Genomic DNA, 21,686 nt, shown 5'->3' with positions numbered 1-21,686 from the left:
AAAATGTGATGCGAATTACTACATGCAATACCAGGAAAATTATTCCCTGCGACACATGTATCTTAATACTGTATATGGGACATTGTACCTGTACATCTGTCTAAATGTTCTTGATTTTCTTTTAAATCCAAGTGATTTGTCTTTTATTCTCTATTATGAATGAAATGAAGTCTTGTAGGCAAATACCTTTGTTTTTCATACTTTTATGGTGAAGTACATGTACGACCCTTGGCCATTGTTCCAATATTCAATACTTTTTGAGTGTATGATATACTGGGGTGTATTGTATGAATAATAGGTATGCTTACATACATGTACCAACCCACAGATGCAATCTTAAGTGCAATCTCAGTGTTTTACACACGCTGATCATTACCTGACCAATGTGGTAATGGTATGCACCTGGGAATTCGCAGATCTGAGGAGGAGGATTTCAAATTTGTTCAAGTGTATGACTAGAAACTACTTAAATGTCCAGGTACAGTGTACACTGTAAAAACTGGGGTGTTAAAACTGACACCAACTGGTGTTAATAGAGGACCACACCCTGAGGTGTTAAAATAACACCCTTGAGATTGAACATAACACCAAAGAGTGTAAATGTAACAATCATAGGTGTTGTAATAACACCTATAGGTGTTTAAACTAACACCACCAATTTAACACTGGTGTAAAATAACTCTATGCACACCGGTTAACACCACAGTTCTTGCTGTGTATGGCCCGTATTCTGAACTCAGATTTAAACTAAACCCTGGTTTAAAGTTGTGGTTTAACTATGGAGAGCCAATTGGGGCACAAATCCCTAACAGCACATATTCAGTTTATTAACTCACATGACACCCAAATTGTTCATAATTGTCTGGGAATGATAACTGAAGTATTTTGAAGTATCATTCCTCATCATGAAAGCAAAATGAAACGAAATAGTAAACATAAGAAATATACAATATAAACATTTCTAACTTTTGGCTCCCCATAATTTTAGCACAGTGGTCTATTAAACTCAAACCCTAGTTCAGAAAACAGGCCTATAGATGTGTTTGGACATTCATGCGTTCAGTGTCGTGAGCTGCGTAAGGTTGTTTTGGGTTTTTTTTTCTTCATATGCTACATATACCTGACAGTACTACCTTGTCCCATGCATTCATATTCATGTCGGTGCACTAAACAAAAACACACAAACATCCCACCCACATGTTTACGCATTTCAGCTGTTGTTTACAAACTTTTGAATCTCACAGACCGGAAAGCGTTCATTACACAGTGAAAAACAAAAGTAAATTTTTTATTGAAATATGCAATGGTGTACAATACATGCTGTCTAACTGTAAACAACATCAGGGCCCTGTCTTACAAAGAGTTGCGATCGATACGATCAATCGCAACTATGGAAAGCCAGCAACGTCAACATCTAAAATACTTGTTTGTTCAAAATATTTTCTAGCAATGATGTATATATTCATACATTCACTGTTTTTTCTTGACAATCAGTACACTTCTCTGTTTTCAACGGACACTGGGCAAATTTCCTCCAGAAAAAATTATGACATTCATGGATTTCCAATTTTCCATATATTTGAGATTGATCACATCAATTGTAACTCTTTGTAAGAACGCGGCCCAGGGTTACCCATTGAGGAACCAATAAATAAATATGGCTTCATCATACGTATGGGGTAGAAAATAATAGTATCCAAAGCCTTTGGAAGCACCTATTCAATCCTAATCCAGAGCTGCCAACCTGAGCAAGAACATTTCAGTATTTTTAAAGAGAAATGCCAGTAGTTGCAGTAAAGTCTGATTTCATGAGAAAGTCTGTAAAACAAGGCTTAATTGTCAGTTTATCATCGCGGATCTAGATCTGGTACAGTTACATAAACTGAACTTTGTGAAATCTTGAAATCTACGCTGAAAAATGTTCATGCTGAAGATAACCAACACAGATAGGCACACGTGGGACAGTGTATTATTATTGCTGGAATAAAGACCCGACGGAAGTGACCGAATCCGCGCTTATTTTGCTGATTTCTCTGCAATTACACAATTTCTTCCAGAATCCTTTGGCACATATTTTTTATTCATACAAACAGACACTTGGGTGGTCACTATATAAGATTATGTAAAAAGTCATTTTTAGATCGTTACCAAAACTGGAATTTATCTTTAAGACTGAAAATCAGTATTTTGGTGAGGAAATGAGTATTTTCACAGGAATACCATAGGACAACACTTGAACTGAAACTTAAGAAATCAGTGTTTTGCATGAAACCATCACTATTCTTCTCTTATTTCAGTACTAAATACGGAAAATCAGTACTACTTGGCAGCTCTGCTAATCCTTGGAGCAAATGTTCACTACTGAATGATACGCGCCATATAAGCTAAAACAACAACATAATGTGATATATATGCCCTATTAATACACAAACTGAAATTATTAAAGGCCTATACTTCCACACACAAAGAGAACAAGGTTGGCATTCATTTAATTTTGATTTTTGTAAAAGAAATCATAGCAAAAACTGAGCTGTCTGACATACATAAAAAAGCAGATTTCCATGAACTACTGTACAATGAGGAATCCCTTAAAATGCTATATAAAAGGGGGGTGGGGCTATGAGGACGGGGAGGGGATACTCCGACTTTGCACAGTCTTGCCTCAACGGTTATAAGTATTTATTAGAGCACATTCGAGTGAACGCGAGCTTGACGTCACAGAATGTCGAGAGCATTGCGATTATGCACTAATGTAAACATGAAACGTCTGCAATACTTGATCAGGGATGGGTTATGTGTGGACCTGTATTAATGCGAGTGAGCATCGCATCGTTATTTGGGTATTGAAAATCCATATTGCGCTGGTCCAGACATTTCTGTCTGCTCTCTATCTCTTTCTCCGTCTGTCTCTTCATCTTCCTCTGTATCTGTCTCTCTCTCTTTCCATGTCTTGCTTTCTCTGTACATTTGTCTCTATACCCCCCTTTCTCTCTCTCTCCTTCTCTCCATCTGTCTCGATATCTTCCTGTCTACCCCTCTCTTTCAGGGGTGTGAGTGGACACGAATAAAAAAAATCTGAAAAAAGCTGAAGAGTGTTGGAAAAGGTCTGAAATAGAGAAAGAGCTCCCATACTTTTTGTACAGAGAAAAGCCAAAAATAAGCTGAAATAAAGCTGAAAATCAAAACAAAAAAATCTGAAATCAGATAAAAATCTGAACTCTCACACCCCTGCTCTTTCTAATGTTTACCAATGGCTAATCATTGTCAATATAGGCCTTATATCTTATTCTTATTTACACCTTCCTCTCTCTCTTTCTATAAAGCATGTCTGCCAATGACTATCTATTGTAAATATATTTTATTCATTGTGTTTACATCTCTCTCTCTCTCTCTTTCTATATCTCACAATAATGCACAGCCTACATACTTGCAATATCAAGTTTTTACTCAATGAAAAAAGCGACACTTTTATTTAACATCCATATATTTTAATGATCTTGTACGGCTTGCTTGTTTCGTTTTATTGTTCTTTAATAATTTACCACTTCCTCATTATCTTATGTATATTTATTTTTCATTGCCCATGTATTCTTGCCTTATTAACAACACATGGTTTTTTTTATTTCAGTTTCTACAAAGGTAACTGTTTTCCTTTGTTTGGAATATGTACATGTAATGAGTCTATTAATTGTTCGTACTTAAAAGTATAAATGATAAATTCAGCCATTTGGCTGTGACTCATGTTTTCAATAAACCTTGAATTGAAATGAAATGAAATCTATTCTCCACTATCTCCGACTTTAACCTGGGGAGCATGTCGTAATAGTCGAGTGATTATAACTATTGTTATAAGCTACTGAAATCCTTGCATCTGACTGGCCCAGAGAATAATCACTGCATATTTGCTACATGAAAAACACCCCTCTCAACTCTGTTGTCTTGATCATTATATTGACAGGTATATAATGCTTCATTTGAATAAATGACTTCTCAAACTGACAGCTTTCTTCCGATCTACGGAATCCATTATGAAGCAAAATATCAAGAAAAAAAGGCAATGATTAGGAAATCAAAGCAAGCCATCTCTCTGAATGCAAGGTTATGTATGGGAGACATTATGAACACATACAGGTACATACATGTTCAGGTTGGTCGCCACAACGCTATGATCCTGATTACTGCAACATACACTACATGAAGCCTAGATCTACATGTACACACACAAATTCAGAAGTGCGACATACACTGTATTCATCACACTGTCCAGCCGGCACTGTACATTCACGGAATACGTCTGAAAAACATCAGTCGGCCGTTTTGCGGGGGCGGCCTCGCAAATTGAAGCGTCTGTATTTATGGGGGAGAGAAATGCTGTCTTCGTTGGTAAAAAACATGTTGCTTAGCATCGTATATATAAGGGAAAGCAGAAAACTGAGAAAGATATGAGTTATTATATGCGTGGGCGAGGCAGAGCCAGGGCAATATTAATGATGATGTTCTTATAATGAATAATTAAGTGAAAAGGGGGGTCATAAATCAAGCTTTCACTATCAATTTAAGCCAGCAAAGTAATGAAGAAAGTATACAGATACGCTGGTAATTCGCATCAACAGCGGCTCAATTTGTAAATGTGTGGGCTGGTACCAGAAAAACGATTTAACGAAAATGGGAACGAATGTCTCAATTGGTTTAAAAAGTAATCGCTGCTGTGGGAACATAATAGAAAGTGATAGAGGTATTTATAAAAAGAGAAAGGGAAAACAAATTGTGACTAGTAATAGATAATGTAGATGCAGACTGATGTAAATAAACACAGATAGAAAATGAAACATGAAAAGGGTGAAAGCAAGATAAAAATATACAGATTATTAAAAAACCAAAATAGAATGACATACAAATGTGGGGGAAGGGGGGGGGGTACATGTACATGTATTGAAAATAACCATGAGGATAAAATCAAAATGGGGGAGAGAGAAAGGAAGAGAAAGTGAGAGCAAAAGAGAGGAAAAGAGAGACATGTTGCAAGGAAATATTTGCAAATTGCTGTTATTCATTTACAATTGATATATCAATTGCAACTGTGGCAAATGTATTTTGACTTCTGATTGCAAAAAGAAGGTCAGGAATCGGTTGTGAGTTTGCAAATTATGACCAAAATTATGATTGATTTTGGGAATAAAAATTAACTTGCGATTGATTGCAAATGTTTGTAATAACCCTTTAGATGGAGATAAAGACAGAAGGAGAGAGAAAGGAGAACAAGGTATGAAGTGAGAGAGTCTGATGGCAATTTGTCTGATGACCAACTCGTCTACTATCATTTGGTCTACCATTAGTTCGCCCACTATCCACAGGGTCTAACTGCCATTTTGTCCAATCACAATTTTGTCTTATAACCAGTTGGTCCAATAGCCATTTGGTCTAATTGGACTTAGTGTTAATTGGGCGAAATGAATGAACATAAACTAGATATCAGACCAACTGGTTATTGGACGAAGTGGTCATAGACGGACTGGGAATTAGACGAAGTGATGATTGGGCCACATAGTTGTGAGACGAAGTGTTGATGGAGGGAATGGCATAAGACTTTATAATGAAGCGAAGGTAGACCATGTGATGAGTGGCCGAGTTGGCAATAGACGAATTGGCAATTTACCAGTGAGAATTAGGGAAAAAAGTAAGGAAAATGGATGATTGACAGTAATAGAAAGGGGTATATATATATATATATATATATTTCAAATAAAGCAGGGGGGATGAGAATCTGAAGGAAAGTAGAAGACAGATAAAGACAAGGAGAATATATACATCCTAATTCCATTTGGCGGACAACATCCAACTCAACATGAACCCTCATTGCGATGGCGTTGGGAGGGAGTGTGCGGCAGGGCTTGAGTGACAATGATCATTACACGGTGTTTATAATCAACGTCTGCAGGAGCGTTGGAAAGTATGCATGCGAACGAGCTCTTGCACCAGGGTTCTTTTTCGTGCAAGGGGAGAATAACGCCCACGCACATCCAGTCTGAGGGGCGAGAGCAAGCTTGAGGGGAAGAAAGAGAGAGAGAGAGGAGATGATGATGAAGAAGATGCGAGGTTCAGAAGTTCATCCATGTTATTTCTCTAACATCTCCCCCTCTCTATGGTAATGAGGAGAGGGAGCCGCACTTTTTCCTTTGCTGTGCATGCTTCTCATGCTAAGAAGACACCATAGAACATCAGTCTCGACATGTATATGTAAACTTGGGGCTTATCTTGCCCCTTTCTTGTATTATCAAAGTGCTGTACAAAAAAAGTTGTTTCTGTCATATTTTGCTCATTTGCTCCCAAGCAAAATCACATTTCAGGATCATATCACAATTATAGAGATTTTTTTCTGTTACTAGTACATGCCATACTGCTTTTCTATTTTCACTTTTTAAATGTTTTTTTCCCCTTCTTTTTAACACTAGTTTCTTGCATTTAGCAAAATATAAAAAGTTAATAATGAAATTGTTTTCTCATCTGTATTCTGCAATATTCACTTTTATTTTTCCCCTCAAATCTTTCTCTGGGGTACAATTGAGGTATCAAAAACAATACAGGGTTTCTATTTTTACCTTTAAAATGTTTTGTTTTCCTTCTTTTTTAACGCTAATTTCTTGCTTTTAGCAAAATATAAAAAAGTTTAAACTGTTATTGTAATCTAATCTGTATTCTGTAATATTCACTTTAAAATTTCCACTATATCCTTTCTCTGGGGTGCAAATGAGGTTTTCAAAACAATAAAAGGCTACTTACTATTTGTGGATGGTAAATGCAAAGTTTATGCGATTCATATAAAAGCCTTTTTGAAACCCACAAATTTGTACAATCAGAATGGCATCTGAGCCAAGATATTGTTTGAAATATTAAACGCAAAGCTGTTTTGAAAATCAAGTTGTATGTTGTACCCATTGTAATCACTTTATAAACCCTCCTAGAATTCACTGTGTCTCATGGTAAACTGGCATATTCCTTGTCATTCATTTAAATTACAAATACGATTTGAAAATATACATGTACTACTTACTACTACTACATGTAGTTTCTAACAAAATAATAAAGTAGCAATAAGGTTATCCAATGAAGAGTGAGAGTTATTCATTGCGAGAAATTTCCATCAAAACACGATTTGATAATGTTGTTATTGTTATGTTATGAGAGCTATTTTCGAGTTTTTCAAATCTAGATCACCGATCTCCCCAAATATATCATGTCTGATGTGAGTTTTCATGCTGGCCTTTGACTTGCCGACAAGCTTACGTGTATTTGTAGTGAAACATTACAAGGGATATTGTAGGCCTACTCATTTTGATTTCAATCATTCTATTTTGTTATAGAAGGAGAAATACTTCCATTTCTTTATTATCGCCCTCTCCTGCCCATGCCATAACATTTCTCGTTCATAACAAGCCTTCATCACAACATAACATATATTCAAAGAGATGAATATATTTAGAGCCCTCTTGATTCGTAATTGTTAGTCTATAAAGAAAAAATATTATGTACTCTATGTGTATTTCTGGAAATCTACAAATCTTTTTGTTAAATATTAATGTACAATAACTACATGTTCAATATTTATCACTGGCCATGTTGATTTTAAAAGAGAAGACTCAGGACATTGTTTACCCAATTTTTTTTCTTTTAGTTAGAGACAATTGCAAAATAGTGCTAACTCAGCGTTTTTTTTTTTTTTTTTTAATTTATTTATTTATTTATTTATTTATTTTTTTTTTTTGGGGGGGTCAAAATTTGTATGCGACCACAGGTCTATTAATGCGCAAACATCTTCAAATCAATCTTGCTCCATATATTTTAATTTTCTTATTAATAAACAAACTTGCTTCTTTGAGAGTTTGTAGTTTTGTACACTCTAAATTCCATGGATTTGAAATAAATCCAGATCGGCTGTGAATAGTGTGACCAGCCGAATTTTGAATTTATTTCATTTATATCTTAGGATTAACTTTTAAATTTCAAAAGATTTAAATTCAAATCTTTTAGATTTATATTTTAATCAACAAGGTTTAAATCTATATCTAATATTCAGCTGCCCACTATTCACACCAGATCTGGATTTGTTTTAAATCCTTGGAATTTTATAGTGTACCTGTCCTAAAATTAACCTCTAAAAACATCTTATTTACTCTAATTTGCACTTAGTTGTCTAACCATGACAGAGAAACCGAGGCAGAATTAACACACTATCACCTTCATAACAAAGAACCAGTCAATATTATCTACCATAATCCAGTATTATAACGCATCAAGCTCATCCGAACACACAATATGAAAAGGTGTAACACTACCTTGAACAAATCAATACGGTGTTCGGATGAACAAATAGATCGGTTTGTCCCCAATATGTCCAGCTGTTGTGTCGTTATGGTCAATATTACATGTTTGACCTTTAAGTGACCTCCCAGCTGTTATGGACTTGACCTAGATAGCGGTACAGGTAGATGTATATAATGTAGTCGAGCGAGGAAGTTGTTTACTGTTTTCAATTCCAGTTTTCTGGTATCTCTGAATTATGGTTGTTACTTGAATTTCACTGAAAATTACAATGTGAATAAGTTGATAACAATTACCTTGGGCCTGGGCCTATACAATTCATCATGTTTTATTTCATAAAGTAGGCCCTACGTGTAAACACAAATGATACACAAACTTACTGTAGAGAAATATCATATATAGGCCTAGGGATACTACATATGTAATGGTCTTAAACTATGAAAATGTATACATGGACCGTATGTTTTTTTAAGTAAATATTCACGCTGTAAATGTATAACCTGCACATGTCCAATGCATCAATTTTTATTTGTTTTTTTATCAAACCAATTTGTGCCATGAATCCAATGAGATAGCTACTAAACTGTGGAATGAACAAAAGCCAGTTCTGAATTTGAAAGAACATTTACATCATATTATGTAAAACTGTCTCAGATTTGCTCTGTATGGATATTCATGGCCAAATTTCAACAATAAGCAAAGGGGACTAGTCTAGACTTTAAAACACTTTCATCTACAAACACACAAACTAGTCCCTTTGTAGACATATGCTAATGCTGCCTTTAGGTTCACAGCTATTAATTGCGTAAAAATGTCTGGAAAATATGTTAAAGTTGAAATAAACTGCCTCTTTTTTTCCAGAAATATGTATATTATGAGAAATGTTATCTGGTGTCTGAAATAGAAGACTAGAGTTCATTCAGGGGACAAGGAAAAGTTGCATGTACATTGGACACATGCAAACATATGAGAAATAAATCAAGAGTGGGCCAGTGTGTGTTTACATACTAAAGGGCTTCCATTCACTTGCAGTGGTGCAATGCAGGATTTTGAATGGGTCCATATGTGTATACACACACACACAAATGTCTATGGCTGCACACAAAATATTGTACATGTGGGACTGAAGAAGCAGAATGGATCCCTTGCTCATGTAATTGATATTGTTAGTTTATCTCCTACATATGTATGTAAAAAAAAAATGCTGCTACAACTACAAGAACAGGAGGGATAATACATTAGGCTAATCACTGTGGGGCCTGGATATTCTTGGAAACTCAGCAACGATAAACCTGAACTGTAAAAATGTATCCCCAAATTCCAGGGTCTTCAAGGATAAAGGGCCCATCAATTTACGAAGGTCAATTAGTCTTTCAGTTCGAATTTTATGATCTAAGGTAGATGGTTAAGTGTTGATTTGATAGAATGGTGGATAATTTGGCTACATTGTCATTTGTCAAATGATATTAGAATGTATTGTTAAAAAGTCTGTCAAGGTTTGAAGTTTGGTAGTAAAATGGTGGTGATAATGGTTAGGATATGGTGGTGGTGTTGTGATGGTGCAGTAATGAATGGGTGATAGTGGTAGAACTTGGTAAAATTTATAAAGTGTTGGTGGTGTGTGAGTGCCCCTCTTTTAGAGCCATAGTTAATATTATCAATGTAAAAATGTTGTTCTTTAATACACAAGTGTGCCCCCCTCTTCGAAAGATACATTTTTATTAATGGGAATATGCAGTTTATACACAAGTGAGGACCCCCCCCTTTTTTTTTTGGCTTGTGAATTTTTCCTTGGGAAAATGTGCACCCTCTCCCTTCAGAAATTCCTGGATCTGCCCCTGTTGGTGGTGGCACTGATGATGATGGCAGTGGTAGTGATGATGGTGGTGGTAGGCACTGTTGATAGTGGTGATGACGATGTTGATGATACTGCTGCTGACAAGTGGTGGTGATGACGATAACGTGGGGTGGTAGGGTGATGTTGGTGGTGCTGCATCTGACAATCGATGGTGGTGTTGTTCGTCGTGGTGATGGAAGTGATGATGGTAATGAATGGTAACGATTTCTATTCATTTATTTACCACTCGTGGGATTGAACACCCTTTCAGCAAATGCTGTTTTTCGTAGGGATCCCATTGAATTTGACTCAAATGTATCATTAATTACTATACCAAAAGCAGCAATATCTCTTTGATAACTCTACCAAATGAAGAAATATCTTTTACACATTTTAACCTCTTAACACAATTTCCCTCTCTCTATAAGCAGTAATAAACTTTCAACCTATACAGATCCCATTATGTATGTATCACAAACTCTTGAAAAATAAAACTAGCCCCACTATTCCCCCAAACTATTAAATCCTTTCAACATTCTACTATCTCTACTGATGCCAAATGTACCAAAATCTTAAACAAAAACCGAACAAGGGGTACATTTTCAGAACCACTCTCCGATAAAAGGTGCTGAAACTATCAAAAGCAAGTGGAAGGACTAAAATCAAGAATCAAGCTTCTCTCTATTAATTTATAGAAAACAATCTCAAGAGGTGGTGAATCTTGTCTGAAAACTTGATGCTGCTCATTCTTTAAACCCAAAATCAAAAACGAAAAACAATTACATGGGCAAGGGAAAGAAGAATCAATCGAAATACCAAAATAACACCGGATATGGACACTTTGATTTTCAGAAAAGATATCAATTCGGATACATCTCTTTTCTTCATTTCACCATCTGATTGCCTTGTGGGGACGCCGAAGGCAGCGGACTATGAAATGATTGCAACCTTGGCAAGGTGGACTAAAAATAGCCACCATTAAAAGTCACTTCCTATGGCTATGGTGGTTTCAAAGGACAAAAAAGCTGAATATCAAGTGCTTCATTGACAAGCAGAAGACGGCCAGCTCCGGAAGCAGAGAAAAGTTTGTTTCCGATCAGAGGAGAAACATTACGATACCAGCCATGATTAGGGAGCAATCTGCTTTTAATAAATATAATGCAATAAAATATTGAATAGGTTTTTATATTTCTTAACGTCAAATCTTGTAATTAATCAATAATGCATGCAACTTTGGAGCACTTCATGCAAAAGTGAATTTCACTGTTATAAGCTGCTATTAAAACCATTGCAACTGACTGGCCAGAACAGATTTGTCAGAAAAAATCACTGAGAGATCTTCATGAAATAATTCCCTAATTCACTGGAAAATAGACACGATAGTTAAAACATAACTAAAGAAACAATGCTTGAACACTAGGACCAAACGATACAAAATAACACCAAGTGTCCACCACAGTTGCTAGCATCGATCGACTGGATGCGATCGCGGACTGTTGTTTTGCCACCAATGTCTGCGACCCCGTATAATTGGCGGAAGGATGGAATCGGTGCGGCGGAGCGTTCATGCCAAAAATAACATCGGAGGGAGTCTCAAGGCAATCTTGACCATTACATACTTCCGGCCGGTCAGTCATGTCCAGTGCAATGACAGGTCGATACCAGATTAATTATCTTCATTCCCAAAGTGGAAGGATAAAGTTAGATTGTTGAAGATCCTTCAAGTGATTCTATTACACAACCTCCGTTAATAAAATTACACAACCACCTTTGGACCTAAATTTGCGTTTTTTCGGGCAAGGCCATTTTCTATAGGCCATAATAATATCACAGCACAAAAGGGGGCGGGGACTTAAAAACTTAAAAGGGCACACAAAAATACCCAAAGCCAATGAGAGGTCATTTCAAGGGTTTATTTTCAATTTGTGTAAGGCCAATTCATCCAATTACCAACTCGTCTACTATCATTTAATCCACTATCCACATGGTCTAACTGCCACTTTGTCCACTCACCATTTTCACTGAATATTATTAAAGGTACACTACCTTTATGACCAAGCGATTGTGTAGAATGGTCAAGTGGCACGAATTCATGTACAAGTAATGTACATACCACACAAATGACTTTATTCACACATTCTATTCATATCTACTACTGATTGTGTTAAAAAAGTTCAACTTCATCTCTCCCTCTCCACCATCCCCCCCCCCCCTCTTCATCTATCCACCCTTCACTCTTTTCTAATATCTTTCTCTCCTCATCCCTTCCTCTCTCTCTCTCCTCTTCCAATCTCCCCCTATCTCTCGAAGAGTATATTTGGTGGTGATTACTACCCCCCCCAAAAAAAGAGAGAAAACGATGAATAAACCAAATAATTTTCCTACCAACAGTGTTAAACAATATTGCCAGGACCCTGTCTCATACAGCTTAGTGATTGATTATAAGACTGATTCTTACGATTGATCATACACAGTAATCAATGCAATCGTTTTAGAAATTAGATTCAATTACTATTAAAAGCTTTATGTTACGGGATCTAGCTGTATTTTAAAGATAAATACCAGTTGTGGTAATGATCTCATACTGAGTTCGAACAGAATCCGATAAAATTAGCACCCAAGTGTTTTGTGGTAAATAGCTCTCGCAAAAAAATGCATAATTGCTGAGAAATGAGCAAAATACGCACAGAATTCTATCAAATGTCGGGTATCTTTCGAAGCAATATTAATACACTGTCCCATATATGCTTTACTGTGTTAGTGATCATCAGAATTATTGATTTCGAGCTAAGATTTCATGACTTTACAAAGATATGTTTACATTTAATGTACCAGATTTAGATGTATGATAATATTTTGACAATTAACCTTGATTTTAAAGACTTACAAAATCGTTTGCTGCAACTGTCTTTTACCTTTGTTTTTCATCCCCCGATACACTTGATATCCAAAATGCCATGCAACATTAGCTCATAACAGGTAGAATAGTTAAAGAGCATTTTGTTGCTATTTATACAAGTTATTAAATTCAGGCACAACAGTTCCCTCTAAAAATAGACCAAATCACTAGGTCAACAAGATTATATGAATACGCACTTTTAAGAGGTGTATTTGTTTAGCTAGATATCATGAGAGAGTACAATTAACCTTGCTCTATAAAACACACTTTCTTTTGCCCTCTCCATGCTTATCCCGGGCTTTAAATCTTTAATTCCATAACGGCGCGATGGCTCTCGATAATGTCCACCCCCGTCTCGCGCTGGCATACCTGCGCCTCTATCTCCCTCCTGCGTTAATTACCGAAACGGGGAGGGCTATTTTGGTACATCCGGCCAGATTTGCTCTCTGTGCCAGCAAGATTTTGCGCTTGACTCGCCTACAGCTGAAGGAACAGCTGACTGCACAAGTGTCGTCCACCTAAATCAGTCCGAGCAATCAAAATCTTTGGGAGATTCTTGTTTTTCCTCTCAACAGGACTGAATGCAGATTTCATGAGGTCAAATTAAATCTGCTTTTGTTCTTCAAATTGGCCATAATTGTCAATATTCTATTCATTTTCAAACTCTAGATTACAAAAAGGGAGATGAAGTAAATGGTTGAAGTGGTATATTGATGAAGAGTTGCCAATTTGCCATGGATTGATTAATCTGCTGTTTTTGCTCATCAAATTGGCAACAATTTTTAATTATCTATTCATTTTCAAACTTTGATTAAAACACATGGGTAGACCAAGTGATTTGTTAACTAAAAAGTTGCCAATTTGATTTTTTTTAATGATTACCCTAAATTTGATGGCCTTAATTAAAGTTAATTCAGGAATGGCACAATATGACACACTGGAAATGGTATAAAAATTTTCAGTACCTTTTTCTCCTCTATCATATTCCTTATTTAGGATAAACATTAATAAAGAGGAATTAATAGTGATTTATATGAATCTTCAATTAGTTTTCTCCAGGGCCCCGTCTTGCAAAGAGTTACGATAGATCCAATCAATTGCAAATGTTTGGAAATCCATCAATTTCAGGAAGTTTGCACAATGAACTTTGCAAACAAAGAGACTGAAAATTTCAAGAAAATGTGAACGAATGAATACTATACAGCAACAGCATATCTAGAAAATATTTTGAACAAACATGCATTTTTAAAATTAGATGTTGGCAGTGCCGGCTTTCCATAGTTGCGGTTGATTGGATCAATTGCAACTCTTTGTAAAACGGGGGCCCAGGTAATATTCCCCTACCAGATTGATTAATTATTCAGCCGATTGTGATGAATTCCATCACACAAATCTCTTTACATAATACTGTCCTCCTATTATCTCTCTCCTCCTATTTCTCTCCATCTCTGTTTTTCCTCCTCGACTACCTGCGTTTTCTTGATTAATTCCTTCCGTTGACATTTCTAGCATCCTCTCTTCATCTTCCCCTCTCTCTCTCCCTCTCCTTCTCTCTCACAAATTGAATCGTCTATAGAGCATGGCATACAGCCCTGCATGCAATTTGTGAATGGGCTGTAAATGGTTTCCGGATTCAAATTGATTCGCCTCCGACGGACGAGCCGGTGTGTTTCTATTTTGGGGGGCTGGCCGTCGATGAATTATGAATGCGATTAAATCCATCTCCCAAACCAACTAATGAAAGTCTATGGAGATTGAGAAAGAGTTAGAGAGAGCGGGGGGGATAGCAGAACAGGTAGAGACTAGAAGCCCTGTGCAGGAATGCAAAAGGCTGTTAAAATATTTAATAACCTATGTATACTGTAGTTACATGTACAGGAATTGATTAATTATATGAAAAATTACCTTTTATTTCACCACAAACAAAACTAAAAGTGACAGACTTTCTACTGTATTAGGGTGACCTATAGAAAATGGTGACAAAATATTTGCTCCTGAGGAAATTGCTCCGGGCTTAATTTCATTTATTAAAGATGTAGGGTTAGGGTAGCAATAGGGTTTTATATTGGGTTTAGGGTAGGGTATCGTGTTAAACCAAGGGTTGAGGTTAGCTATTTGATTATTGTGCGGAATTAAGAGCGGAGCAATTGTCGCTGAAGAAAATGTTGGTGCAAGACGCCTTCAAAAAAGGCAATTCAACAACTTGACCTCATACCTCGTTCAAAATGTCACGATTCGCGCCAAAATAAATCGTAGAGTAATCGTAATGATCGTGTCAAATCTTATCAGACCTTGAGGTCAGTCGCGGCAATCATGTTGACGGTAGGAAAGAAAAAAGTTTGGACGGATCAAAAAGTTTGCGATCAGCTACAAAAGGCCAAACGTAAAAGATCGCATGACGTTCGGAACAAGGTATCGAAGACCACTCTTCTTGTAGACTATAGTGTTTGAACATAAATTGTAATTTCCGCTCATGTTAGGTCTGTTGCCAATATTTTATCACTATAGTGTTTGAATATCACATTTTCTAGATCCATTTTCTATCCAGGTAAGGAATGCTTTTAATTTTTTTGAGTAATGTTCTTAATACATGACAGAATTTTGAAATTCCTGAAGCAGTGGAGAAAACTCATTCAAGAGAGGGAAAGTGAGAGAAAAACGAAAGAAATAGATGCATGTAGAGGCCAATGGAGAGGAATCAAAGAAAGAGGATTTGTGAAAAAGAAAAGTGTCCAGCAAGAGAAATTGTTCAATCAAGTCTGGCTATGAAATACAAGTGCCTTTATTTCTAGCATGGGCAACAGCACTAGGGTGAAAATTGCTTTGATCTCCACACAGAAGTACATCTGTAATCATATGACATATTAAAATATATTGAAATGCCTTACAAGACAACAGCTTTTGATTTTCATCTCAGGCACAGGAGTAATTTCATAGAAGCCCCCCCCCCATAAAAACAGAGATGCCAGTTTGGTGCCGAAGTCCCAAAACGTATTGTTGTTGTTGTTAGTAACCGTTGGCAATGACCACAGACTGACCCCATCACATGGAGCTGCCCCCCTCTCCTCCACCACGCCCCCATGCCACGCACCCTTGCTCCAAGGCGTTGTCCATAAGAGGCCAATAGTTGGGGTCCAATCAGAGGGAGCTGGTTCTCCCTTCTTTTCCTCTACGATGGCATTCAGAGTATGCCAAAGTTCTACGAGATGCCATACCGGTCTCCTTTTGATAGTCTGAGAAACAGACCCCCGTTATGCAGGTCTGTGGCTGCTAAAAGGGCGCTTGACGATGAAGCATACATTGTTGGGCACTATTGTGTCTGCAGTGACCTATTGAATATGTTGGTTCTACAATATAAGACTATGATTTTGGCTTGCATTTATTACCGAGTTTAATTGCTTGGCAATTAATCAGAAACAATTTTGTGTAATATTACACAAAGTTATAGACTATATTTTTCCCCTCCCCCCCAATGCAAAGAAACATTCTTATTTTCTAACTAATGTTCTTTTTGTAATTATCATTTCAAAATTAAATGTAGTTGAAATTCGAAATGTCATTTGAAGCAAATGTTAAATCGAATCATTGCTATCCATGAAGATTTCTAATTACAATAAGAAATAATTATTTCTATTTGTTGTGCAAAGTGGAGTGAATTTTCAATTCAGATGGAAGGAAACAAAAAATAAATAAAGATAGGTCATTTGCTAATCAAGGATGAAATATTTAGAATCTTTCAAGTGAACAGTATATAACTTATATTGATGAAAAAAAAAGTGAAGTTTTAGGATTAGGATCTTGGAGTTGGCTATTTTGGGGCAATTTTTGCTTGCGGTTCAATCCCAACGAGATGGCTTCATAAATTCATTATTCATTCTATGGACTATCAATTCTCATTAGATCTCCCATCCGTCGGAGCGCCACCATCGATTAAGCTCAGACCACTCGTCAAATCGCCCGTTATTAAGAAGTCCTCTCAGATGAGATCACAACGGGGGAGATTAAGACTTTTGACAAGATGGGATTTTTTTTTTTTGGGGGGGGGGGCAATAATCATGAAAGTCATGATAATTTGCTTGTTTTCATGTCATTCATTCATGCCTCAAAATCTTGTCCCTTATTTTTCTTTATTTTTGAAACCCTGCCAAGCTGTCTCACTTTATCTGTCTGTCTGTTCTCTCTTTTTCTTTCTTTCCCCCTCTCTTTATATCTCTCTCTGTCATTTATTCTGTCCATCTTTTGTAATGAGGTTTTGAAGCTACTAAAGTCATCATGAAAAGTCATGATAATTTGCTTGTTTTTGGTGTCATTCAATCATGCCTAAAAATCTTCTCCCTTCTTTTTCCTTCAATTTCAAAACCCTGCCAAGCTCTTTATCCATCTGTCTGTCTTCTCTCCCTCTCTGTCTTCCCCCTCTCTTCATCTCACTCTGCCTTTCCCCCTCTCTTGTTCTCTCTCTCTCTGTCATTTCTTCTCTCCATCTTCACATCCCTCCATCTCCTTCCATTATCCCTTCTTAATCCACCTTCCCTCCATCTATCTACCACGAGCCCAGGGAGGGGGAATCTCTTCGCCCCTGCTCTGACGTCACAAACCTCATCGCTTTGAACTGCGTCCCACAAATGCACGGATGACGTCAAACACTTCATGATGTATCTAGCCGGTCGCCGTGGCGATGGCGTCACCAAGAGTTGAAGGCTTGTCAAGAATGTTTTAGGACGTATCATGTTTTATCTTGTCTCGTACGGTTCGTCTGGGCAGTATTTCTTGAAACAGCTTTAACGTCACGATACCCCCACTGCACATTCACATCATAATGCTCAATCCATTTGGCCCATTGCATATTAAAATGAAGTAGCCAAATTTAGTTCACCTTATATGGTAGTGTGCAATAATTTTCACTCTTTCACTCTGAAGAAAGACCAGGGGCCCGTTGCAGAAAGAGTTGCAATCAATCGCAACTCTAAAATTCATGCGCAACTTGATTTTCAGCCAATCAACAGCGCGCATTTGCGACTTGCGATTGATTTTTTTGGTTTGAAACTTTGCCATCCAATGGTAACTACCATGGCTCAACAGCCAATCAAAATCAAGGATTCCATGCAAGTTACCATTGCATGGCAACTTAATAATGGTAACGCAGGGCTCCACACTAACCTTTTTTTCTATTGGTCCAACCTGTTCATGTCGGACCAGTAGATACCCGTTTTTTCTCTCATTTTTTACTGGCCCAAACCTAAGATTTATTGGTCCCCCAAAATAAAGAAGAACATGAAAAAAAGTTTTTTATTTTGCTGTCTTATATTGCTTTTTTGCCCCCTAAAAAACACATACAAAAAATGTACACACACACCTAATGCATGGCAGCCTTTCTATGCAATTGCAAATGCCATTTTTATAATTTACGAAAGGCACCTCTGAGAAAATATCAGTTTTTATCAGTTTGGCGTATTTTTCACTATTTATGTTGGACCAGAAATGTTACTGTACTAACACCAGTTTTTACTGGTCTGCGACCATCGGACCGGTGCCAGTGTCTGCCCTTTTTCAAAATTGTCAAAAAACCTGAATACATCTAGATACCACATCATTATATAGCCCATAGGAAAAGGTGATCACTGGGGGGGGGGGGGGGGGAATTAGGCCCAGTTTAACACTGACCAAAAATACAATTCACTGTGGGGTCTATTTTGCAGATTTGACAAGAGATGTTTAAAATCTTTCCTATCAAAAGAGAAGTTTATCATCGTGTTATATTGGATTTTATCAGAATTTGAGCTTTTACTGGAGATTTTTTTTACATGCAACTCTTTCAGCAAAACACTTCAGAAAAAGTTAAGGGTGAACATATGGCAAAAATAACCACAAATAATGATAAATTGAAAATCTGAAGGAAAATTTTGATTTATATGATATAAAAGTAGTCAGAGCATATTACCAAAATCATGCCTTTTGAATGTCCTTAACAGGACTATGATGTAAAACAGCTGCTGCGGATCATGCTTTTATCCTGAATATGTTCAAATAATTTATTTAATCTATAGAATTTTTGTAGTATTACCAAAACCACAGAAAAACAACTGAATTCATGAGGGATACATGTAGATTCCAACCAAATATAGAGCTATGGTAAATTGGTAATCGTATATCATACCACTTTAAACTCTGGTGTAAAAAAAACATTTTCTTTCAATCAATGATTCCAGGCTAAATATTCAGCTAACGTCAATAAGATTCTCTCCGATTCTTTTTTTAGGAAAAAGCTCCTTCTAAAATTACCCACAAGAATGCACGAGCAATATCCTAGATAATCTGCACAATAAACCCTTATTCTTATTATAACTGCTAAGAACAAGTTTGAAGAGATACAAGTATCTATGACATGAGAGCAAGTTTGAAAAGTACGTCACAAACTGCCAGTGCGGGATTAAGCAGTACGCAAGCATGACGTTTTGGAATGCCAGAGCTACATAAAACATCTTCTTTTTTTGTTGTTGTAATTATTATTCATCTTGATTTCGGTTACGTTCAAGAAAATTGAATAGATTACAATATCAAATGTAAGCTTTGATAACGTTACATGCACACATCAATACCATGGGATAAGAGTTCTCCAAGGCTCCCATGTAATATTATTGTATTATTAATGATTCTTCCAAATTGCATCAATCTTATGTTTGTTTCTTCTTCCTGTTTTTTACCCCTTAAAGTAATTTGCAAAAATCAGATTTGCTTTCTGAGAATGATCCAAAAAAGGAAATATTTTTCAAAACATGAAGGCTAATAAGGTATATTTTAGCTGCTAATCCGTATTTCAAAACAGGCCGGCTTCAAATGGCTTTAATTTTCATGAATATGTTAAGCCGATACAGCCACTTACGTCTCAAAATCGGACTGCAGTCTTAATTGCCAAGTCTACTGTGGCCTTTAAGCACAAAATTCACAAGGACCACGGAAAGATTATGAATTGGAAAAGGCCTTTATCAAAGGAAAAACACTATCATTAGAGATTGGCAATACCAATTTCCTTCCAGACAATATCTACATGTACCTGCTCCTTCCTAATCACAAGAAAATTGAGGGTAAAAAGTGCAGAGCAAACAGTCCTGGAAAATACCCCCCCCCAACAAAAAAAAGAAAAGAAAATTCACAAGAAACAAAAATATACTTTATTGTATCTTTGCCATCGATGGCAATATGCATGGTTCGAAAGACAAGCAAACATGAATATTTTTATCAAAGTTTAAATAAATACAAAGAGCCAATCATTTTCTTTATTATTAAATATTATGAAACAGGGGCCAGGATAAATTCATATTAAGTAGGACTATTAAAAGAGACGATGGTGTGGGATGGGACTAATAAAAGATGCAAACCGTGACAAGATTGCGGGAAAGGAAGATGAATAAAAATAACAGAGGAAAACAAAATCTAACATGAACAAATAGAACAAACAACAAGATGAGGAATAAAAGTGAAATGTCTTTTCATATCAGCTGGTCATGATGTCAATTGGGCGATTGTTGGTATTAGAGGGTCCATAGCAGAAAGACCTGTCTTTAATGTAATTTTTTCAAAATCAATGTCACCGATGCACGCTTCTGGTTGATTGACCGATTTGGGTTTACACACGCTTCCAAATTAATGTGTTGTATCGTTAAAGTGTCTGAATGCTAATCCGTTGCAAAATTGAATACATGATGTTGTATGATTTGTTTTCTTAAAAATGTTATTTATATGATCTAATAATTGAATTACATGTACAAAGGAAATGGAGAATCAAATTGCAATCGATGTGGACTCTTTTTACGACTGTCCCCGGAACCATGTAACAAAAACCAAAGGAGAAAGAAAGTAGGAAAAAAGAAAAAACTTAATCAGGGTCTCTGGTAACACAAAGGTTAGTGATTGATCGTACGCTTGATTTTCACGATCGATTGTATAATGTAGTCAATGGGATCAATCGTAGAAAAATGTTCTACGATCATTGCTAAGCTTTGGGTTACGGGCCCCTGAAGGTACAGTTTCGGACAAAAAGATTTTTATCACGGAACAGGTGTACGTTGCGGAAGATGGAATCAATTTTGTCACACTTACCTCGATTAACGAGAACGATTCCTTGCCCAGGGTTAGGCCACTTTACATGTGAAAAACCTGGAGGGAAGAATTATAAAAAAAAGACAAGAAAGAAAATAAACGTTAGAGAAACATACTTCTAATCTCAAACCAAAATTTACACCTGAAATTGTGATAGGTTTTCCATCATCATCAGCAAAAAAGCTTGACAGTTTGTGGCCTCAGAATTTCTCGATTACAAGTACCTGGAAACTTGACTTAAAAGTTCTTCATCAATATTTCAGGAGAAAAATTAGGGCAATTTTGCTCCCAAAATGCCCAATAGAGCAATGGAAAGTACAAAACAAGTCCTGGAAAATCCCCATTCAATGCAATATTAAAAGCTTATCCAATATTACATATTTATTTTAGGCAGTCAGTTATTAGAATCGGCCCCCGGAAAAAAAAAACTAACAACAATCTATGCATCCTCTTTTCTAAGTCATGAATACAGCATCTTGATTACAATTACATGTAGGCCCGTATTCTGAAGTCGGGTTTAACTTAGACCATGGT

The 21,686-nt window shown here is 36.5% G+C and overlaps 1 protein-coding gene across 1 annotated transcript in view; it reads right to left on the bottom strand.

The window, feature by feature from the left end:
* Positions 1–21,213, bottom strand: part of LOC121420049 (dual specificity tyrosine-phosphorylation-regulated kinase 1A-like) — a 44,746-nt gene extending 23,533 nt beyond the window's left edge. The window contains exon 1 of the mRNA XM_041614574.1: positions 21,153–21,213. The gene's annotated coding sequence lies outside the window, so the exon portion shown is untranslated. The remainder of the gene's footprint in view (positions 1–21,152) is intronic.
* Positions 21,214–21,686: the final 473 nt, after the last annotated feature.

Source organism: Lytechinus variegatus, chromosome 8 (assembly GCF_018143015.1).
Source record: "Lytechinus variegatus isolate NC3 chromosome 8, Lvar_3.0, whole genome shotgun sequence".
In the NCBI taxonomy this organism is placed as follows: Eukaryota; Metazoa; Echinodermata; class Echinoidea; order Temnopleuroida; family Toxopneustidae; genus Lytechinus; species Lytechinus variegatus.
This window is presented reverse-complemented; position numbering and strand designations above follow the sequence as displayed.